The sequence below is a fragment of the Helicoverpa armigera genome, chromosome 6, assembly GCF_030705265.1.
Source record: "Helicoverpa armigera isolate CAAS_96S chromosome 6, ASM3070526v1, whole genome shotgun sequence".
Classification (NCBI taxonomy): Eukaryota; Metazoa; Arthropoda; class Insecta; order Lepidoptera; family Noctuidae; genus Helicoverpa; species Helicoverpa armigera.
The window spans coordinates 3244634-3257614 of record NC_087125.1 but is presented as its reverse complement, the minus strand read 5'-3'; the positions used below and the strand labels follow the sequence as shown (position 1 = coordinate 3257614).

Below are 12981 nucleotides of genomic sequence, written 5' to 3'. Positions count from 1 at the left end.
CTTAGATAAAATCGTTTATCTCTCTTGTAGATGAATTTTGCATTATTATTTTATGTCTGTATGATACGAAGACATCGAACTTAGGTCACTGCGGTCATAAGATTGCAACCAGCCAATGAGGCATGCATCATAATGGTTTACAGAAATTTACGCGAATGTCAGTTTTCGCCAATTTTATAGAGTTTCCAATAAGTTTTATATTTCTTTCTTAGCCAAGAGATACATTTTTAAAATTAGCCTTTATTCATTTCTTAAAACTATTGTAAACAGCGTAGGAAGAAGTTAGTATTTAAGCTTTTAATATTTAAATATAATGTCAAGGCTAAATACTTAGGACATTTAAATGCTCTTTTTGAATTCCTGATGCTAAAAAAACGCATGATATATCCATAATGATGCATAAATGGTTCTTAAAATATCTAGAAATAAAAAAAATCACACCATAACCGATGATAATTAAGTGCATACAAATGTATTTATTTATGTAGATAATACTACTGACTTGTTTGTAATATGATGGTATCACCTTCATAAATAAATAATACGTTTTTATTAACAGTCAATATAGTTGGAAAAAAATAAAAAGATGCTTCAATAATTGATATACCGTAATATTTACAGGGTTAAAAAACCGCCTGTAAAAATGCTTTATGATTTCAAAACGTAACGATATGAATTGGATACTGAACATTTTAATAAGTTCTTCCTGAAAGTCGAATAAGTTTTGGCGTCTGAAATTAATAATTCTAACGTAACCAAATACAGATTAAATATAAACATACCATGTAGCACCGCCATTACCTAAGTAAACTTTTAATGAAACAAAACTTACAAAGTTACAAAGTTTTTATGAAAAAAAATAACCACAAACCTTCACATATTCCGTTAAAGCGCACACAAAATAATCTTTAACTAGTTCACTAATACACTTGGTTGCATTTAAAAACACCGCTCACAAAAAACCGCGACGGCTTTACGTAACTCGGAACGCTCGCGGTTCCACGGCCCGTGCTTACGGCGAAACGTTATCGGCGCGTCTGGCGTTTTCGCCTCACGCCGACCCCTTTACAACTACTTCTATAACTGCATTGCGCCCGTACAAACCCAAATCGTTCATTATTGCCACTTAATTATCTATCTTCGATGGGAAAGTTTTAGCAAGCTATTGAAGCGCTTCAACCAGCTTTGCCCCTCGTGCCTTATAATTGCAATTATTAAGCTCAACGGAGTTCCTAAAGCGGATTGTTATCGCCGTAACCGGACGGAATAATCCTTTTCGACTAATTAACTGGCGGTAAAACTGTTATACTTCTTTTTCATGTGCTGTTACACTTCAATCATTGTAAAGCTTAGTAGATGCCTAATAAAGCTGGGCTCGTTTCGCCTAATGGCCAAGATTTGAGTGGCGGCGTCATAACATAATATAGCTTTATTGCAGTCATTCGGCTTTCCTTGCCTTTTGTGGTAATTTAATCGTTTCCCGGATTCCCCTGGCGAATTAATGTTGACTGTTTTCATCCGTTTTGTCCGCTAATGAAAATTAGGGTTGTTTTTCTGTTTTCGTTTGTATTTTTGACCCTGACGAGTTTAATTAAGCGTCGTATGGTAATGTAACCGCTTTATTCAATTATTTTTCGTTTTTACAGCCTAACATTTTTTGCCATTTGAAAACGATGTATTATTTTGTGGGGTCAATTTTACTGAAATGATTAGTATTAGATTACAAAAGTAAACAGTTGTCGATAATAATACACTAATACTTGAAAAATAATCTTTCAATAAATAAGATTTTATAACAAGATGAAAGACTTCGTGAATCGTGTCAGGATTGTGCCATTTGACCCTCATATTTTTATGTCGCCCCTGACGGAATATGATAGGGACTTATTGTCGTGTTTGAAATCCTCGTATGTCAATATAAAGGGCATTTCAGAGTGTAATATTACGTCGAACAAGCTGGTTTCTTCGTTACTTTATCATATACCGTCCTATTTTATGTACAATATCTTTGACGTTGTTTAGAACATGAAAAGAAAATGTGAGGATATTATAAGAAAATTATTGCGTACTTAAGACCTTTTGAATCATTTCACTGATAATGTTATTCATGCATATTGAATGCTATGTTCCTGGAGAGATTGAAGAAATATTGCACACAAGTTTATGCCAGAGAATTTACCCGCGTCCTGAAGAAACTCCTTCATTCGAATGGATAAAAAAGGAGTATGTAGCCACCCACAAACGGAATCTAATACTAAAATAATTAGTCAAATCGAATCGAGTAAGAGTAGATCCTGAAGTTGAGGTGCAAGCAAACAAATATAAAAAAAAAACTCTCCAACCTTTGGCCATCAACGCAATAGACATTGATAAGCAATAAAGTTTTCACCACATCTGCCAATATAAAGAGTGCACTAAAAGCCATCCATAGCCGAGAAACCCCACATTTTCCTCAATTAACTTTTACTGTTCCCGTCAGATCCACAACACTATATACATAGAAAGATCTTTATGAAAATATATATAAAAGCGTTTTCATTAACTACAGATTAAGTACTGGAAGAGGGGATAGACTATTAATTAGTTTTGGTCTTACAAAGTGGGGCATAGTTTTCTAGCCATTTTGTATAATGGGTTTCCTTGTTGGCTATATAATAGCCTAGCTATATAAAGGTACGTTTTGAATTCTCGCTGCCGGCCACGACTGCATGAAGTCAGCTGCACTACCTGGTTTGGAACGAAGCGGCAGCAGCACGTGCAGTCGCAGTCAGATGTCATGAATGACGATGACGATTAATTCAAAACTGACCTTTATAGTGTTGCTAAACATTTAGCACTCGTAATAAATTTGAAATAATATTCAGAGTAGTAGAGTAATAGATCTCAAACGAACTCTATTCCTAAGCAATCAAAGTCCTTTATTGATTGTTCCTAAAACGACAGCCTGCATTAATCGAGACGAGACCCTAGTTTGTCTTTCATCTGTAACACGATAAGGCACAGTGTACACACAGAATTTGGGACACTGCTAAGTTTTTAGACTCTGTGATTGATTATATCATAGAATATTATAACGGGCATAGATAGATTTTGAATCTTTATTTTACCTTATATTTACAAAACAGAAACGTAAAGCTACAATTACTAGTTCTATTTATAATTTTGTAGTAGCTGGAATTATGTTTTTTTCCTATTCTCCGGCTTGTATTCCTTCTGGGAAATTGCATAAAATATTTAATTCCACGTAATAGCTGTCTTTGTGACTAGGCGACCGTCATTATTTAGCATTAAGTTTTCTGTGATTGAACTAAATGACATAACATGAAGATGGATAAAACGTCTTATAAAGCATGTTTTATTCATATACAAAATTTTCAATATTTAACCTCTGAAAGACATGCGTCTAGAAAGTTCTATGCGCCCTTTATGCTCGGTAAAGAGCTTAAACTTTGCTATTCTGACTTACGTACATTTGCATCATACGTTTTGTTTAGTGATAGTCATTAGGCTATGTAATGCATCGTAATCCGAACATCAATAACTGTGGATCTATTGATTTGGACATAGCTTCTGTTTTAGGTCACTAAGTTTTAATATCGAAGGAGTTTGATTGGACTATGTACAATGTGTATTAATTTCATTAATGTGTAATTGCTTAGTACCTAAATAAGTACCTACCTCAATAAGTATTAAAAGTCGTTGTCATGTTAGGTAGCGACAAGTTATACAAAAAGCACTAGTAACACAAAAACATCACACTAATGGCTGTACCTTAACTAAGCTAAAAAAAACTATAATTCCGTGTAACTACTTTGAATTCAGTGTAACTCGTCTTTATTTAGATTAAAAGATTTAATTGCTTGTTATATTGTTAATTTTCAGAGAGATTATAAGAGACTGGTTACTCCCATTTATATGGTACTTATAAACGATCAATAGCAGTATCCAACCCATTGGTCCAAAAAGCATCACAAACAGCTGTCGAATAGAAAACAATTTGATCGTGAAAGTAGACTTATTTTTGTTACAATATTATTTCTTAGATCTATCAATTTACTATTGACACTTTTCTCAATCTAACGAGGCGTGCTAATTTATATTTTTCTACAGAGGCTAATGGTAAGATCAATATAGGCTTTAATCGTCTTGAAGAAACGTCTGGGCGTGAAAATAAATGTTTTCGTTTTTTTGAACATAGGTACTTTTACATACGTACATAACGATAATTAATAGATAACTGTCATAAGTACTCAGTAACTAACTCTCGAGTCTCTTAACAAAATAGTATAATATGTATACATCTTCATGGCTTATAGAATCAGAGAATCGTCATCATCTTCTCAGCCATAGGATGTCCACTGCTGAACATAGGCGTCCCCCTTAGATCTCCACAGATACCTGTTGGAGGCGACCTGCATCCAGTCAGAAAATAAGATCCTAAAATTGTTGAATTAGTTTTAAGTTGTATATATAAGTTTATTTTTAATTTTTAAAATTAATGTAAATATTATAAAATTGTTGTAATAAATATACCTACTCAAGTAATAGTACGCCGGTACCTGGTACATTCATAAAAACAGTCAGCGCTCATTCCCCTATCATTTTTGCTGTCGTAAAAGTAAAGTAGGTACCTTTCACCAGTTATCAGGCACCACAAATCTTAGGAGGGTAGATAACGAGTAAGTTTAATTGGAGGCCCTGCAGACCCCCTCATTAATTTGAGGGCAATTATGAATTAATTCCGAAGAAAGTTTTGTAAGTAGAGAGTTAGATACGCGTATAAAAACATCATTGGGGACATAAATTATTCTACCCCTTTAAGAGAGACAGGATACTTGGATACTTTTTGGATGCAGTTTAAGAATTTGACGAATAAATAGAATGCCTGCGAGTTTTATTTTAAAAGATAAATCATTTTACTATGGAGATTTTTTTTTGCATTTGTAAATGTTAAATTCAAATATACATTGTGGTTTCTTAGAAGGACCAAAAAATCTAGATTTTTCATACTTAGAAGCAAACAAAAATACCCCACGTATGTTCCGCGATTTTTTGTTGGTTTTCGAATACATGCATCATGCTTGCTTAAAATAGGTATCATTTTCGTAATATTTTTCTTCTAAAAAAAAATCTCAGCACGTAGACAGAACTTCTTGAAGCTTATTTTCTTTGACTGAAAAGTTGTAAGATTTCAAGCGGCAGTGAGACTCTTTGCATTCAAGCAACGCTCAGTTAATTAGTATGAAGTTTAACATACCTTTTTATGTCTCGCTATAAAAACTGCATCTTGAAATAGAAGCGACGCTTACCTGTAAATAAAATAAAGACTGTGAGTTCTAAGTAATTAAGCAGTGTTTTGTTCTGATTAGTCTTAATTGTCTAAAGGATAAAATAGTCTTTTTACTACATAGCTCATAAAGGTCGGCGCTCTCTAGAAAGCGTAGCATTCTTGCTGAATTGCATTTTTGAGACAGTGAAAATAATACTATAACAATACAATATAAAAACAAGATGAATTTTGAAATAAAGAGGATATTTGACTAGATAATTATTATTTCTAATTTACAGATTTTTCGCACATAATATTTTTTATTAAAATGAAATCTATAAGTACATTAACAACAAAAACAAAGTAAACAACTCACTAACTACACGTTCTTACTCTGTGCTTAACACACTTTGTTGTCCATAACGTCGAATCAAACGCTAACAAATGAACAAACAATTCAAGTCAACAACAGAACAGATTTAAAACTTAAAAAAAAAAAAACAAAACCTGTACTGGTCAGTGAAAATAAAGTGGAACAGACAAATGAATAGCACTGAAAGCTTACCTATTTGAAACTTAGAGGATATAACTAACCGGAACCGACATAAACACGAAGCAACGCAACAAAATGTGATAACCGATTTTCGTTCACATTATTTTAAACCAACACGACAAAGTTGACAACTCTATTCTAATCTATAAACTGAAGAATTTATTATCGCGCTTGTCTCAGCTACTAATGGACTGATTTGAAAAAATCTTTATCGTGTTCTTCCTTTGGGAACCGGGTAAAACCGCTGAAGGAAGCTAGTAAAAGCAACTAAACTTCACGCACGAGTATGAGTAGCTTTGGCAGAGTATAAAGTTGGTTGAATTGTCTAAGATTTGAAACGACATGAAAGGAACAAAATGACGTGAATGAGATTGGAAATTGTGCTGCAGGCTTTGTGTAAAGTGATTTGCTGTATACGGTGGCCTATCAGATTTGGGAGTATAAGCTTTGTTATAAATGTTGGATTGTTTGTAGAGATATTGTTACTGGTAAGGAGATAACACCTGAATATCCGTGCGCCACGATAATAAAGGTTTACGTAAAGATCTCTTTAAGGATAAGTATAGATCGTACATCATTTATAGTTTAGGTGAGAATGTCTTCAAGACTTTTAAATTGTCTCTGCTCTGAACTTGAAACTTTACAACGAAAAAAGGTCGGTCGTGTCAGTTAGCAGCTAAGTAATACTAATTTGAACTTGAATTTCAATATAATTAACACTGTAAAGTAATTATCAATTTTATGACTTATGTTTTAAATGCATTGACCGTAAAATATGAGCGTGCTAGGTAAACTTGCAGTCCCTATGGACAAACAGAATTACGTATGTTTATATTTAATTACGAAAGTTCGTTTAATTAAAATTTCAAGTAAATTGAAAAGGGACTAATTAAGTTTATACTTAGATTAAAATGTATAATTGCCAATATTTGCTAAGTAACGGTCCAATTCAATTTCTGTGGTAATTAAATAAATTACTTCCTTTGTTTTGATCAAAGGTCGGGCGTGTCCTTTGTCAACAATTGTCATTACTTACAAGGTTTATAAAGGCTACCGTTTTATTTAACCGACTTGTCAAAAAGCAGGAGGTTCTCAATTCCGATATTTGTATGTTTTTTATTTTCATTGATAAGTATATTAATGACGTGCATGCGACCACATTTTATAAAAAAAATATTTTGCTGTAAAGTATTTAATACCTACTTTCTTTATAAAATATTTACATAATCTTGTAAGCAATGTGTATATTTATAATTTTCTTGTAAAATAAACTACAAGTAAAAGTTAGTTTCCTAGAATTATCAATCACTTATAACTAGCGTCGCCGGAAGCCTGACTGCGCATCTCGTTAGACGCATTAAATGCAACCCCTTATCGCTTCTCAACAGATCATTTGAGTTCATTGACATTTACCATATTGTACGTCATAACTTACGGGAAGGATTTCAATAACTTTTGTAAAGAGTTCAGTAACAAGCGCAGCGTGGCGAGCAGACAGCTCAACCCTGACTTTTTTAAAACAATCTCGTGTGGGGACCTTTTTTCTTATCATTGTATTAGCAGCAGCATATTTTGTTTCAATAAATGCATGGAGACTTATCTTTGGTCTTTAGTAACTAATTCTGCAACTTATGTAAACGATTCTTTGAAAGTCTTTTTGCAAAACAGGTAAAATAAATATCTACAATAAATAAGATAATTGGGGAAGTTTGTAACACCCTCTAGAACGCATTGTTAATAGCAACGCAAAAAATATCTATATCAAAAGCTTCATCTATCCCACAAATTACTTAATTACATGAAATTGGATGCAATTACCAAACAGTTCAAACAATCAGTTTAAATTCAAGCAGTTCTCTTAACGCGGTACAGTTAGCTGAGAGGGAAAACTTTAACTCACAACAATTTGTTGTAACTGCTCAAGTTTTTCTTCGTGCTTAATTAAATTGTAACTATTTTGCAGTTTGGTATGATTTTACACATGCCGTTTAAGGAGGCATATTACATCACATTATTATGTATGTAAGAGTTGGATGTTTAGATATTTGTTAGCCTTTAAACAGTTTGTACTACTGCATAGATTTTAAAGACACTTGGCCGTATTATAAACATCATGAGAGCATATAAAAGTTGTTATAATTCACTCTACCACTACACACTACAATGTGTAACGTTGTTTAACTTTGGATTAGAAAAACTAGTTTGATGAGAACGATGAGCGGAATCAGATAAAAAATCTTCATAAAAAATACTGCAATGTCTGTTTATTCTACGGTCGAATCGAAATCTTTACTGGGACCGCGGCCTCTGTCACAAAAAAGCTAACGAATTTAAATAAATGGGATCCAAACAATAGTTACCTAGTCCGTAAATTCCTTGATAATACAGCAAAACTGATCATCATTCAATCGGTATCACGCCAATCATTTCACAAACTATCTATATCTAATAATAAACTCCTAATAACATGATCTATTGAACCAACCTAAATCCATCGCCCACGAGTGTAATCTACATGGATCATCAATTGCAATATAAATAGCGTCTTCAGTACATAATGACATTTACAATAATATTAATACCGAAATAGATGTAATAGGATTAGAAGCAGATGTGCTCACCTATTGAATTAGCCCGGTCTATTCATGTCAATCATGTCTGTTACACTAGGTAATCAAAGGCATCATTATCTAATGTTATTGTAGATATACCTATAACATCTGTATTATACTAAAACTAGCCATTTTCCCACGGTTTCATCCGCGTATCGTGTGTACACTGCAAGTACCTGGATAAAATATAGCCCATGTTATTCGGGAATAATGTAGCTTCCCAACAGTGAAAGAATTTTTCAAATCATTCAAGTAGTTTCAAAGCCTATTCGATTCGATCAAACAAAGAATCTTTTCTCTTTATATATTAGTAAAGATATAGATTTTTGAGGTTGTAACCCAACATTGCTAGTAAAAGTCGATCTCTTAACAACACCAGCTTCAAAAATTTGAATGAACTTTCTAGAGTATCCACCATATAAGTACCTAATAGAGTGATGGTTCACAAAACTTCCAACAACAGTACGGAATCAAATCGCGCCATATTTATTCAGCTCGGAAAACTACTTGGAAATCGTCCAGATAAAGAAAATATAGCGAAACGAGTTTACTTGGTAAACTTGAGATCCGGATTTTGTGAACTATGAAATGTTTTGGATGATTTGCTACTCACTGTTTTATAAGCTTATCATAACCAGCGATTTCACTCGGTTTCTGAGGATGTTTCTTCCCGTAGTATGGTAAAATTATAGCTTGGCAAATGGGCGTTTAGAAATTGATATGGTGAGACCATTCATTCTGTTTTGCTGAACAGTTCACCAATTTAGCACTGTCAGCACTGTTAGCAATAATTGAAGAAAATCGCCGGTTTATTAGAAGTAATGAAAAATCAAAACCCATAACATTGGTCCAATGGAAATCTTAGTACCTACCATTTATTTCTAGTCTATAAATAGTTGCTCCGTTAGTTCAATCGTACCGACCAAGGCATAGTTCGAAAAAGGTTTTGTCGATCTGAAAATTTCCATTCCATAGCTGTACTTTCCTAGGTAGATAGTACTGAAACAAGTTTTCAACAAATAAACTATTTCAGACAAGTTCAGCACTCGCTGTTCAATTGAATGGGGCCAGAGTTGATCGGATTTAAACCGCCTTTGGAATGTTTTCATGAGCTGCCTCTGCAAATAATTACGTTAGGGTAGTTCTTACTTGTTTTAAATGTAGTGTGGTGAGCTGATTTCGTTTGTTAGTTTAGAATAGAACTAGTAGAATGCCCTGGATGTACTCAAGGTACTTATATATACCTACTCTTAGTAAAACGCACATGAAAATTCAGTTAATGGTTTTCGAGTTTATCGCGAACAGACCAACGTGGTGGACGTATTTCACGTATTTAACGTCGAAGTGCGACGGTTATTGTGGACTTCTTAAGTGTATCTCTGCAATTTCACTTTATTTTAATCTAGCCAGATGATGTGAAGCCAAGCATAGGTTTCTTAAAAATACGTTTAATAATTACAATGTTAGATTTACCAACCTTATCTTAACTAACACAGTATTTCCTCTTCGGTAACAGGAGAAAACCCAAAAAGAATTCGTAAAAACGAATACTGCGTCATCCGAAACCCTTGAACCGAAAAAGCTTAGTTCACAGTCGGGTGACCACGATCAACCGAACTGGGAGTTTATGGACCCCTGGATTGTGAACAAAAGGTGATTACGATTATGTGCTCATTCTTTAATTGCTTATTTCAAATGGCAAGTGATATTTTACGATTCAACGGATTTTGTTTATGTTGAGACTTGTTTGTTTTTTTGATGTACTAGGTTTTCGTCTGCGGGTACTCCTGAAGAGAACAGCTGCGTTGCCTGATAATCGTCGTGGTTGCCACTATTATTACAACTAGCTTTCGCGGGCGGGCGGTTTCACTCGCATCCCGGAGGACCCGAATAAAAAACAGCTTTCCTTAAAAAATGCTTTCTACCGAATATTCAAACTAGTTTAAGTAGAGATTACTTAGTGCGCTAAAACAACTACCGCTTCAGCTTTATAATAATGCTACTCTAAGAATGTCCCTGCAATTTACAACCGCCTAAAATGTCAACCAAAACGATGCTTATAATATTGGACCGGTAGATATCGTTCGGTGAGCAAACCACACAATTTCCCCTCCAGCTGCGACGACCGCAGATCGAATGGTCAACGGCTGTCCTGCACCGACAGATTCCTGCATTTACAATGCACATTTTTATTCTGTACAATTGTATGTGTTAAAATTCTAGAAATTTCTACGGAGTCATTTGTTTGCTGGCGTGTAGACTCTGTCATTTTCTTTACAATCTAGCTTCCACCAGTAGATTTACTTAGGTTTCGAGGGAACTGTGAATAAAAAAGCACTTATTATCCTTCTTTAATAAATGGGCTATCTTAAATTGAAAGAAAATTTTAAATGAGTTAAGTAATTATTTGCATTTTAAAACATACAAACGTTTTAGTTGTATTAATAGTATTCCTACACAGCTGTACAATGAGTTTTAACTATCAGAGATAAGTTTAAACAAATAACTAAAATGAATGGGGCCTTTATAGTAGACATTGTAAAAATGCAATTTGAAAATTCTACAGAATTTTTCTATCGACATATTTCTGTATTGTGAACTAAATAAAGTGGGGCTCATAAATCTAGATTGAATGTCTAGATATAAGCCTCAGGTGGAGAAATGCGCTTTATTAAGTTTCTTTATTGTCGAGTAATTTATTTATTAAACTCTTTTACAATAATAGCTATTATTTTATACTGTTATCAACTTGATTGCAACAAATATGGTATTTACATTGATATGCTGTTCTTAACTTTTATCAAAATATTCGTGACAATAGTAATTATTATGATAATTCTATGAATCTAGTGAAGATCAGGAAAGGGCGTGAGTCCGGTGAGCGCCGTGATTACGGCGTAGGATTTGCAGTTCGCAATGATATTCTTAACTGCATTGAACCGCCAAAGGGTATTTCCGAGCGCATCATGTGTCTCCGAATTAACACTCATTCAGGGCCTGTATTGTTGATTTCTGCCTATGCTCCCACCTTACAGGCTTCTCCCGAAGACAAAGATGCTTTTTACGAAGATTTATGCCACTGCTTGACAACAAGCAACCGATCTGATAAACTCCTTCTCCTCGGTGACTTTAATGCTAGGATTGGAAATAACCAAAACAATTGGCCGGACTGCGTGGGATTACATGGCATTGGGAACATGAATGAGAATGGTCAACGCCTTCTAGAATTTTGTGCATCCCATTCCTTGTGTATCACTAACACCTACTTCCATAACAAAGCGGCCCATAAAGTGTCGTGGAGGCATCCGCGTTCCGGACACTGGCATCAGTTAGATTTTATTATCACCAGAAGACGGGATCTTCGTGACATCCTTAATGCCCGAACTTATCACAGCGCGGACTGCGATACAGATCACTCCTTAGTTATGGCCAAGACAAGACTAATTGCAAAAAAGATACACTCGGCAAATTACGTCTCTCGAAGAATAAAAATTAACACAAAATCTGCAATTGATGAAAGGTTATATAACCGATTTAATAGGGAGATCGAAAACAAGCTCAGCCCAGAAACACTGGAGAACCTACCGAATAGCGAAAGTATGTGGTCCATAGCAAGGGATACTATCACTCAGATTGCTCTCGAAACATTTGGGACACAAGGCAAAACCCAAAAGGACTGGTTTGCAGAATATGAGGATGAATTACTACCCTACATTGAGAGTAAACGTAATGCTTACATAAGCTATCTGAATAACATGGACAATGAAAGGCTCAAGCTTAGGTACCAAACCGCCAAAGCTGATCTGCAGCGTGTATCGCGCCATTACGCAAATCGTTACTGGGTCAGCCTTAGTGAAACTATTCAACATTGCCATAAAATTGGTGATTTTCGAGGGATGTATCAAGGCATCAAAACGGCCATAGGGCCTGTTGCTAGAAAGCGAGCAGAGATAAAAGACCGTCAAGGTAACCCTATCTCTGACAAACAACAACAACTAAGAAGATGGCAAGAACACTACTCTAATCTCTACTCCGATGAGATCAACATCAATCCCACTGCCTTAGATTCTTTACCAGTTTTCCTTCTATGTCAGATTTAGACGATCCACCTACATTGGAGGAATTTCAACAAGCAATTAAAAGCCTAAAGCTAGGCAAGAGCTCTGGGCGCGATAACCTACCAGCTGAAATCATCTCATATAAATGCGTAGTTCCGATTCTCTATCAAGTTCTACTTAAATGTTGGGAAGAGGGCACTGTACCTCAGGACATGCGGGACGCAGACATAATTACGCTATACAAGGGTAAAGGAGACAGAGGAGACTGTAACAACTACAGAGGTATCTCACTCCTCAGTGTCACAGGGAAAGCTTTTGCCAAGGTGATTCTGAAGAAGATCGAAACTCTTGCCGCAAGAATATACCCCGAGTCACAATGCGGTTTCAGGCCTGGTCGTTCCACAAATGACATGATATTTACTCTGCGTCAACTTCAGGAAAAGAGTCGCGAACATCAGACACCCCTCTATATTGCATTTGTCGATTTAA

The 12981-nt window shown here is 35.0% G+C and overlaps 1 protein-coding gene and 1 long non-coding RNA gene across 5 annotated transcripts in view; both read right to left on the bottom strand.

The window, feature by feature from the left end:
* The window catches only part of LOC135117012 (uncharacterized), a 65667-nt gene extending 64600 nt beyond the window's left edge, over positions 1–1067 (bottom strand). The window contains exon 1 of the long non-coding RNA XR_010276577.1: positions 872–1067. This is a non-coding gene — a long non-coding RNA (uncharacterized LOC135117012). The remainder of the gene's footprint in view (positions 1–871) is intronic.
* Pde1c (Phosphodiesterase 1c) overlaps positions 1–12981 on the bottom strand; it is a 455862-nt gene that overhangs the window by 256370 nt on the left and 186511 nt on the right. The gene's annotated exons all lie outside the window — the stretch shown is intronic.